The sequence below is a fragment of the Hemitrygon akajei genome, unplaced genomic scaffold (genome assembly GCF_048418815.1).
Source record: "Hemitrygon akajei unplaced genomic scaffold, sHemAka1.3 Scf000108, whole genome shotgun sequence".
Classification (NCBI taxonomy): Eukaryota; Metazoa; Chordata; class Chondrichthyes; order Myliobatiformes; family Dasyatidae; genus Hemitrygon; species Hemitrygon akajei.
This window is the reverse complement of record NW_027331994.1, coordinates 389,274-399,315: the sequence shown is the minus strand read 5'-3', so window position 1 is coordinate 399,315 and position 10,042 is coordinate 389,274. Positions and strand designations below refer to the sequence as shown.

Below are 10,042 nucleotides of genomic sequence, written 5' to 3'. Positions count from 1 at the left end.
CGGGCATGTACTGGGCTGAACCCGCCACATTCTGTAGGAACTTACGTTCAATGACATTGATGTCTCCATACCCAGCCACGAGACAGTCAGTCGATACACTCTGTATCACATATCTATATAAATTTGTCAAGCGTTTAGATGTCCTGCCGATCTCCGCAGGCTCCTAAGAAACTAGAGGCACCGCCGAGCTTCCTTCGCATTTGCACTTGTGATGGGTCCAGGGCAAACCCTCTGAAATAGGAACACCCGGGGTTTTAAAGTTGCTCACCCTCACTGATCCTCCGATGAGGACTGGCTCGTAGACCTCTGGTTTCCCCTCCCTTTGCTTTGGTCGCATTGAGTGGGACGTTCAAGGGCGGGGTGGAAGCTGGAGGCGAAGTGGTTGACATTGTCGAGCTCAGTGTGAATGCAGGAAGCGGCAGCAATACATTGGTCGACGTAGCGGTGGGAGCGCTGGGGTGAGTTACCGGGGAAGGTCTGGTACATTGGTTTGGTAGACTGATTTACATAGGCAACGAAACGGGAGACATATCTGGGACCTATGCGAGTGTCCATGGCGACCCATTGAACCTTGAGTAAGTGGGAGGAAGCGGAGGAGAAACTGTTGAGGTGAGGACCGGTTCTGCCAGACGGAGGACGGTGGTGATAGAGCGGAAATGGTTGGATCTTTCCTTGAGAAATGTGGAGAGTTTTAAGGCCCTCTTGATGGGGGGCTAGAAATCCATTTAAAAAGTGAGGTGGTCATACATAGTCAGGGAATTGAAAGTCAGCGAGTTGATCGAGTGCACGGGAAGTGTTACGAATGCGGGTGGGAAGAGACTGAATTATGGGGCATAGGATGGGCTGGAGCTACGAGAACACAGGATCAGTGGGGTCGGAGAAGGCAGAGACAATGGGCTTACCCGGACAGTCAGGTTTGTGATTTGAGTAGGAGGTAGGAGCGAGCAGTTCAGGGCAATGGAACCTTGAGTTTTCCACAGTGAATGGAGGTTCTCCAGAGTTGATGATGTTAGTGATAATGCCGGGTACAGTTCTCTGATTGTCCGGAGACGGGCTTCTTCAAGGTGTAGGCATGAGGATGCGTCCGAGAATTACCGCCTGGTCTCAGCAAGGTAGAGGTCAGTCCGTCACTCTACAACAGCAGCACTTAGTCTGCGGGATTGAAGTAAGTTTGGGATGGTGGTTGAGATTTGGGAGGGCAGTGCATTCAGAGGGGGTAAGGTTCGAGGAGAAGTGTGGATTTCTGATGTTGAGGCGGTTGATGTCTAGTCGGGGAATTAGTGATGAAGATATCCCAGAGCAAGCAGAGAACCAGCGTGCTTGTGTCCAAGAAGAGGAGGAGTGTTGGACACAGGAGAATGCACCGTCAGTACTGGGTGGTGAATGGTGAATCCTCGCCGATGAGGTTGGCTCGGAGACGGAGCTGAATGTGAAATAAACTTCACCTTCCCAGCAGCAGCTCCTCCTGAACGTCTGAGAAGCTCCAGCGAATTGTTTATGCAAGTGTCTGCAGAAATACTGCACAGACTAGACACATAATATTATATGTTGCGTACAACGAACACGAAGCATTACGTTTTCCCCGAGGGTGGAGTATTCCGATTAATTCCCACAAGGAATTGAGATAACCATGCTGCAGGGAGTTAGAGACAGAATGGAACCGAATCCGCCAATTTGGCAAAACGACCGTGGCAGGACTCGAACCTGCAATCTTCTGATGACTTCCACCAGTCAAGCACCGAAGTCAGACGCCTTATCCATTAGGCCACACGGCCGTATTCTGTGAGTAAGGCCCAGGGGAACATGCTGACTGCTGCAAGGAGTTTCCACCTGTAAAATGATTTCTTGACCGAGCTAAAAGTACTCGCCTGCAGTGATTTCACCCCCAGGTGAGCATTCGACCATTGTTGTGTCAATATAAAATGCCTATTTCAATGTTTCCTGTGGTTGGCACAAATCTCTCTAAACTGTCCTTATCCACCTCCATGAATTCCTGGTAAGCACGGGCGAGCAAAGCAATCGACAGAGAATCTGAACAGAAATGTGTGGACATTAAGCAGAAGTTTTCAATGCTGTGAATAAATTCAGAAGTTCGGAACACATGAGCGAGAAGAGCAGACGAGGTGGCCGAGAGGATAAGGCGTTGGACTGCTAATCCATTGTGCTCTGCACGCGTGGGATCGAATCCCATCCTCGTCGTCCCGATATTTATCGCCGGGGGGGGGGGGGGAGAACCATATTTAAAACTGTCACTTTAAAACATCCAGATTTAGTCACAGGGACGCCAGACGGGTTGTTATGCGAATCATGAAAAGCAATATTCATCATTAATTTCTCACCAAATTTGGCCGTGATACCACAAGATATAGGAACAGAGTTAGGCCATTCGGCTCACCGATCTCCGCCATTCCATCACGGCTGAGGCCTCACCTTGAGTATTGCCAACAGTTTTGGGTCCCTCATCTTATAAAATATGCGCTAACATTGGGGAGAGTCCAGAGGACGTTCACAAGGATGATTGATGGCTCTGGGACTGTACTCGCCGGAATTTCGAAGGATGAGAGGGGGATCTCATTGAAACTATTCGAATATTGGAAGGACTAGACAGAGTAGATGTGGAAAGGGGGATTCCCATGGTGGGAGAGTCTAGGCCAAAAGGGCACAGCGTCAGGATAGAGGGGCGCCCTTTCAAAACCGAGATGGCGAGAAATCTCTTAGCCAAAGGCTTGTGAATTTCTGAAATGTATTGCCACATCCAGTTATGCAGGCCAGGTCGTTGGGTGTATTTAAGGCAGAGATTGATAGGTGTTTAACTGGTAATGACATTAAAGGATACGGGGAGAGGGCTGGAATCTGGGGTTCATGAGGAGTGAATAAGAAAGGGTCAGCCACGATTGAACGGCGGAGCAGACTCGATGGGTCAGATGGCCTAATTCTGCTCCTATGTCTTATGGTCTTATGGTCATACATATCACTCCTGTCAACTCCATTCCCCTGCCTTCTCCTCGACACAGTTGACTCCCTTTACTACCTGTCCACCTCTTCAACCTCCATTTTAAATGTACCCAATTACTTGCCCTTCACGGCTTTCCGTGGCAATAAATACCACAAATCCATAATATTCGATTGATTTCAATGAGATCCCGGTCTCATTCTTCCACATTCCAGCGACCAAGGGCCAGGGTGCTAAAATATTCCTCATATATAACTCTTCTCTTCCTGGCATCAATCACGTGACCACCCTCTCGACTCTGACCTTTGCCGGCACATCCGGTTTAGATAAGGGACGAAAACCGTTCACCATATTCTAACTACGGTCTCACTGAAACCTAACAAATGTTCAGCATTACAACATTTGTTTTTATTTTCTATTTCTCTCGAAATAAATGCTGACATTGCATTTACCTTCCTCACTGCTGTCTCAAACTGGCAATGAATCTTTACAGAATCCGCACTAAGTCTCCAAACTCCTGTTACACCTCTTCTTTGCCGATTTGTCCCGATTAAAGGATAGTCTTCATCTCGATTACTTCGAGCTAAATTCAATTCCGTACAATTCCCTGCCGTACAGTCCATCTGCCTCTTCATTGCCCGTCTCGTCATCTGTCCAAGTTCTTCCGCACACTTTCTGCTTTCCCAAGACCACCGACCATTCAACCGATATTTGGATTTTCCTCAGATTTTGCCGCAAAGCCAGCAATTACGTCATCCCGATTACTGACATATACTGTGAAAAGGTGCAGCCCTAATACCGACTAGTAACCGATAGCCAAGTCCTCTTTATTCTCACTGTTTGCCTCCACCCAGACAGCCATTCGTCTATCTATGGCTGTATCTCTGCTGTATTATGAGGGGCGTTTATCTTTTGTTTATCAGACGTGTGCGCTGCGCTTTGTCAACGAGTACTGAAATTCCAGTAAGCAAAATTTAGTGTCTTTCCTTTGTTTATTCCGCCTGTTATTTCCTCAATGAATTCCAAACAATTTGTCAGGCTAGATTGCTCCTTGAGGAAATCGTGCTGAGTTTGGCCTATTTTATTGTGTGCCTCGAAGTGCCGCAAAACTTCATCGTTAATAAAGGACTGCAACATCGTCCCAAACACTGAGTCCCAATGCTATTCGAAAATATTGTGCTTCTCGAAGGATCACTACTAATGCCTCCACAGTATCTTGGGGGCAAGAGGGTTGGCGTAAATGTCGGCAAAATATGCGATGGCGAATAGTTTCGCTTTTTCGCTCTCTCTGCGTCTGTCCTTTAATTTATTATCAGAGTGTGCAGACTTTATACAGCCTTGGGATTCGTCTCCGTACAGGCGGAAAAGAAGCCTAATGAAACTCATTAAAACAAAAGAGGACAGTCAAACACCCAGTGTGGGGGGGGGGGGGAGAGAGAGAGAGAGAGAGAGAGAGAGAGAGGAGAGAGAGAGAGAGAGAGAGAGAGAGAGGAGAGAGAGAGAGAGGAGAGAGAGAGAGAGAGAGAGAGAGAGATGAGGAGAGAGAGAGAGAGAGAGAGAGAGAGATCGTTCAAAAATAAAAGCACGAAAACAGTATTCATAACGAAAAGTCACAAAGTCAGGCATCACTGCTGCCGGACAAGAATCCACCAGTTGCAGGCCACAGCCTCAGGCCAGCACAGAGACGAGCAAACCCCGCGGAGAAGCGAGCAGAGCCGAACAGTCCATCGCCTGCGACTCCGACCACGGGCCATTTCGATCTGCCCAGTTTCTTAAATCGATAAAAGCTTGGGTCATTCCTCGTTCGATGTTACTTCGACACGGCCTCGCGCTCGGGTTTCGTCACTTCGGTTAGTCAGTACCCGACACGGACATCGTCTGTATTTCCACTTGTAAGCATGACTTAGAGAGTTTGCTGATAACCTGAAAGGAGGTGAGAGGGCCGGTTGCAATGCGCAAATTTGAACTTGCGTACTGATAGATATAAAGAGCAAATGAAAAGTCTGCACATGCAGGTTAGAGATTGAAAATGTGAGGGAAGAAGCACCAAGTGGAGAATATTGCACGGAAGTGAAATTCAAAGGGATTGAGATGTCCTTGCGTGTGAGATATAGAAAAGTTACTATGATGGTGCATCAAACTGTTAACGCAGCAAATAACACTGTGATATTTATTACAACAAGGCTGGAGTTTAGAAATACAACTGTGCAGAGTATTAACACAGCCACACCTCGACTACTATGTACGGTTCTGAATTCCCTATTTCAGAGAGAATACGTTCACGTTGACTGTCCAGAACATATCACCTCAGCGAATTCCTGGATCAAAGGTGTGCTCTTATCACGAAAGGCTAAAGATTACAGAGTGAGGGGTGACCTATTTGAACCAGACAGAACCTGAGAGGACACAGCCGGTTAGATGTTGAGAGGGAGGCAGAGAAACACACAGCACGAAAATAGGCTCTTCAAACTATTAACTCCTTGCCAGCCATCAAGGTCTATTTTAAAACTAAATATGCCCCAGCCCTTCATATTCCCCTTACATTCCCACTTGTTCTCATGCACAGTCTACCGCTCACCTGCATTTAAAGCGACGCATAAAACAAACCGAAATCACACACATATTTGGGATGTTGGAGGAAACTGGAACATCCGGGTTAAATATCTGAGATCCCGGGGATTTCGTGTAATCACTTAACCCACCGAAGGGATATGTATCAACTTGCAATAGAGCTTTCAAGAAGCGGACATAATGGGGCCGATTGACAACTGAAGTATATCGCAATTTCCTCTCGTGGAAAAGAGTGAATATCTAGAATTCTCTACCTTAGAGGTTTGCTGAGATTAGATCAATGGCTGTACATAATAAAGAAGGGGATACATTTTCAAAGACTGGTGATTTAGAACAATGGGGGCCTGGAACAGGAGAGAAGTTGAGAAATGGTAAAGATCCATGGATAGTATCGACTATCAGGACTGGCTTGAGGGGCTGAATGGTCGACAGCTGCACCTGTTTTATTATGTTCCTGTCTAAAGTGAAGGAGGGATCCCGGGTGATAAACTCGGACACAGGGACTTGGATGGAAGGGTTTGCGGGATTTACATTCAGGATGATAATGTGAACAGGGCTGGGCAGCAGCAATATCCAAGAGGGAATTCACGCCTTCCCCAGCCCATCGACCCTCTTTCACCTCAGTCTCAATTATATTGGTTGTTCAAAGGCTTGGGGAAGAGGCCGGACACAAAATATTCACCGTCCATTCCCCCGCACACAATAGTTGCCTGACATGCTGACATATTGCATCAATATGTTATTTTTGATCCGGGTTTCCGTATCTGGAGTGTCTCGTGTCCCCCTGGTGCTCAGTGTTCTTGTGACTTGTCACCAGATGTTGTCTCTGTCTTTCCCATGCTGATGCCATCTTTCTTAGTCTGACAACTTCCTGTAACAAACATCACATCGGTAAGTACTGCTGCCACAAATACTTTCACCACAGACAGGTCAGTGACAATATATCTCATTCTGATTGGGAAATGACCTGTGAAAGCTACAATGTACAATAGGCAGCAAGAAATTCAAAATGCATGAAGAAAGATCTTAAGTGGATCAACTGTAGCAATGGGCTGCGACCTGGGGAAGGAATTTATAATCAATTTGAATTAATGTAATCACGCAAGTACAGCCCATTCAAACAAAGCAGAACCAGCCTGTGTTTGTGATCTGCACCAGCTCCTTTAACCACGCCCCTTTCAAGTGGCCGTCATATTATCTCTTCCCATCTCTCCTTCTGGAATTACGCAGCCACCCTTTGAATAAGTATTGAGCTGAATTTTGAGGAACTATCTCCATGTGTAAAAAAGGCCCACAACAGCTGCAGAAACCAGCTGAGTTCCGAGGAATATAATGGCAACATTCCCCTGTGGAAAATGACCGTGCACAGGACAAACTCCCCCACATCAGCAGAATGTCCATGTTGGACTCTGGGATGTGCGTACAGGACTAAAATAGATATTGAGGGAGCGCGGGCATACATGCGCAGGATCAAACCCCATACTGTAATGTTAAACCCAGTGTGTGATGTGCTCTCACCCACGACCATTTCCACCCGTACAATGGCCCATCATCATCAGGCCTCTCTTTTTCTCACAATCTTCCTCAGTACCTGAAACCAGAGAGTTTTGCTCACTCTGTTGTTGGAATTAAATGATTAGACAGGACGTAGTGTAGAAAGGTTTTATGAGGATGTTACTTGGTCTCGAGGGTCAGAATTATGAATTTGGCCAGGCTGAGTGTTTATGCCTTTGAAAGTAGACGAATGGGGATGAAAGCTATTGGAATGTTGCGTCGGTGTGTCCAAAATGAGTGGCGCAGGTTCAGGCTGAGCGGGCAAAGGTTTAGAAGGCGCTGAGCATCAGGAATGAGGCCAGGGAACGTGGTTGAGGCAGATTCACCGGGATCATTGAAGAGGCGCTTCGGTCGGTACATGGGCGATGTTTTAAGTATCGATATTAAAATGCAAGGGGCGAAGCTGAAGTCGAATTGATTGTTATAATTAGCACAAGAGCATGGATGAACAGTTACAACGCGCGAAGTTTCTGTGAGGTACATCCCACCTCACCTGGAAGGACTGTTTAAGGCCCTGAGGGAGGACGTGTAGGGGCAGGTGAAGCACTTGCTCCGCTTGTAAGCATAAGCGCCAGGAGAGCGATCTATGGGGAGGGTCGAATGGACAAAGGAGTCCCGCGGAGAACAGAAAGTGGCTGGGGAGGGGGAGTCGTGAATTGAAGATGCACATGGTGGGATTCCGTTGGAGATGGTCATAAGAGGAGAGGGGATGGAGTGATTAAATATGAAGGGTATCACGCCAATAATATCAACAATCGTATAGTTTTTTTCGGCTTCATATATATATATATATATATACATAGTAAAAAAAAACATGGGAGTGTAAACATTGCTGGGAAATAGCGCTGTAGAGATAATAACTGGATTCAAGGGAATGGCGGACGAACTGAACAAGTATCTTGCACCAGTCGTTACTGTCGAAGACACTGACAGTGTGCTGAGAGTTCGAGGGTGTCGGGGCAGAAGTGAGGGCGGTTGCTTTGACTAAGGAAAAGCTGCTTGAGAAAATAATCATTCTGAAGGTAGATCGGTCACCTTGAAATGACGGGGAGACACCCCAGAGTTTTAAAAGTGGCGACTAATGGGATTGTGGGTGCTTTAGTAATCATCATTCAAATATTAATATACTCCGGCATGGTTGCAGAGGGCTGAGAATACCAAATGACACTTCAGTCTTCAGGCAGGGAGGGAAGCTTCAGAAAGGAAATTGTAGGGCAGTTAGCATTATCATTAGACCGCAGTGGTTAGGAAAATTTTGGAGTGGATTGTTAATAATGCGGTTTTCGGGATAATCGAAGCTACGTGACAAAATAGTTTTCCTTAAGGGAACCTGGCAAACCCGCTGGAATTATTTGAGGAAATAACAAGCTGGATGGACAAATGAGAATCGGTGGATGTTGTGCACTTCGAATTTCAGAAGGTCTTTGACAAGATTCCGCACATGAATCTGCCCAGTGTATTACAGGAAAGGCAGCCGCATACGTCGAGCATTGGCTGGTTGACAACAGGGAAAGCGTGGGAACAAAGCAAAGGGATGGGTTTCGGGTTGCCTACCGGTGACTGGGAGTGTTCCACAAGGGTGTGTTAGGACCGCTTTTTAACGATGATGAAATTGATGGCCCTGTAGTGAAGACTGCGGACTATGGGCAGACAGGTGGAGGAGCGGCAAGTGTTGTTTTAAGGAGGGCGGGTGCAGGAGGACAGAGACTGATAAAGAGAATGGACAAAGTGGTGGCATGAATCGCTTCGCGCTCGAATGTTACCCGTCGTCTCAACTCCTACTTCAATGGTGTTGTAAAACTCCGATCGGGTGGAAGACCCATCAGATGATGAATGGAAGAAGATACCGTGTTCGAATCCACAGACACGAGGTACGGTGGTGTTTCTCCTTGTGGTGAAACTCCGATCGGGTGGAAGATCCATCAGATGATGAATGGAAGAAGATGCCGTGTTCGAATCCACAGACACGAGGTACGGTGGCGTTTCTCCTTGTGGTGAACAGTAACTAGAGACACCTCAAATATCAATTATTATATTTTAAAATACCTACATTATCAGCTGAGCGTTTTCTGCAATTTCAGTTTTAATTCGGATTTCCAGCATCATATTTCCTTCTTTTTTTCCAAAAAACGATTACATTTCAAGTTAAAGTCCAGTTAGTTGCACAGAGAGAGACGGAAAAAGATCAAAAGACGTCTTTTTTCCCGGTGTCTTTGAAAGTTATTTAAAGTGCAACGTACAATTATGATCAGTGTAAATATATGCTCCGAAACGCTACAATGAGATGTAATTTGCTCAGCAGCGGACCGGACGGTGTGGTCAGCGAGAAACAGACAACAGAGGGCGAAGTGAGGAAGCAAATTGTCACGGAGACTTGAGATGTGAACAGACATATTGACGGAGATATAAAAGAACAAAGAGGGATCAGTCCGGAGATGGAAAGAGTGTTGAAAAAGAAAAGAAAACACTCTGTGAAGGTCCGATAATGATTCCTCATGCGGCAACTCACATATCTAAATTTGTATACCGGCGAGGGTGAAGACATAAGCGGGGAAGCATTCGGAGAATCGGGGGCGAAATCGGAAGCAAAACACCGTGAACATCACTAAATAGGAAAATGAGAAACAGCGAGGAGGATGGACAAAAGGGAGCTGATCCACTCTGACTGGACCAGCCCGGAGTAAAACTCCGTGAACATCAGTAAATAGGAAAATGAGAAACAGCGAGGAGGATGGACAAAAGGGAGCTGATCCACTCTGACTGGACCAGCCCGGAGTAAAACACCGTGAACATCACTAAATAGGAGAATGAGAAACAGCGAGGAGGATGGAGAAAAGGGAGCTGATCCACTCTGACTGGACCAGCCCGGAGTAAAACACCGTGAACATCAGTAAATAGGAAAATGAGAAACAGCGAGGAGGATGGACAAAAGGGAGCTGATCCACTCTGACTGGACCAGCCCGG

The 10,042-nt window shown here is 46.6% G+C and overlaps 2 non-coding genes across 2 annotated transcripts; one reads left to right on the top strand and one right to left on the bottom strand.

Moving 5' to 3' along the window:
• Positions 1 to 1,683: 1,683 nt before the first annotated feature.
• Positions 1,684 to 1,775, bottom strand: trnar-ucg (transfer RNA arginine (anticodon UCG)). The gene is given in 2 exon segments: positions 1,684 to 1,719; positions 1,739 to 1,775. It is a non-coding gene; the product is annotated as a tRNA-Arg (tRNA).
• Positions 1,776 to 2,117: 342 nt separating this feature from the next.
• trnas-gcu (transfer RNA serine (anticodon GCU)) lies at positions 2,118 to 2,199 on the top strand. Its single transcript has one exon. It is a non-coding gene; the product is annotated as a tRNA-Ser (tRNA).
• Positions 2,200 to 10,042: the final 7,843 nt, after the last annotated feature.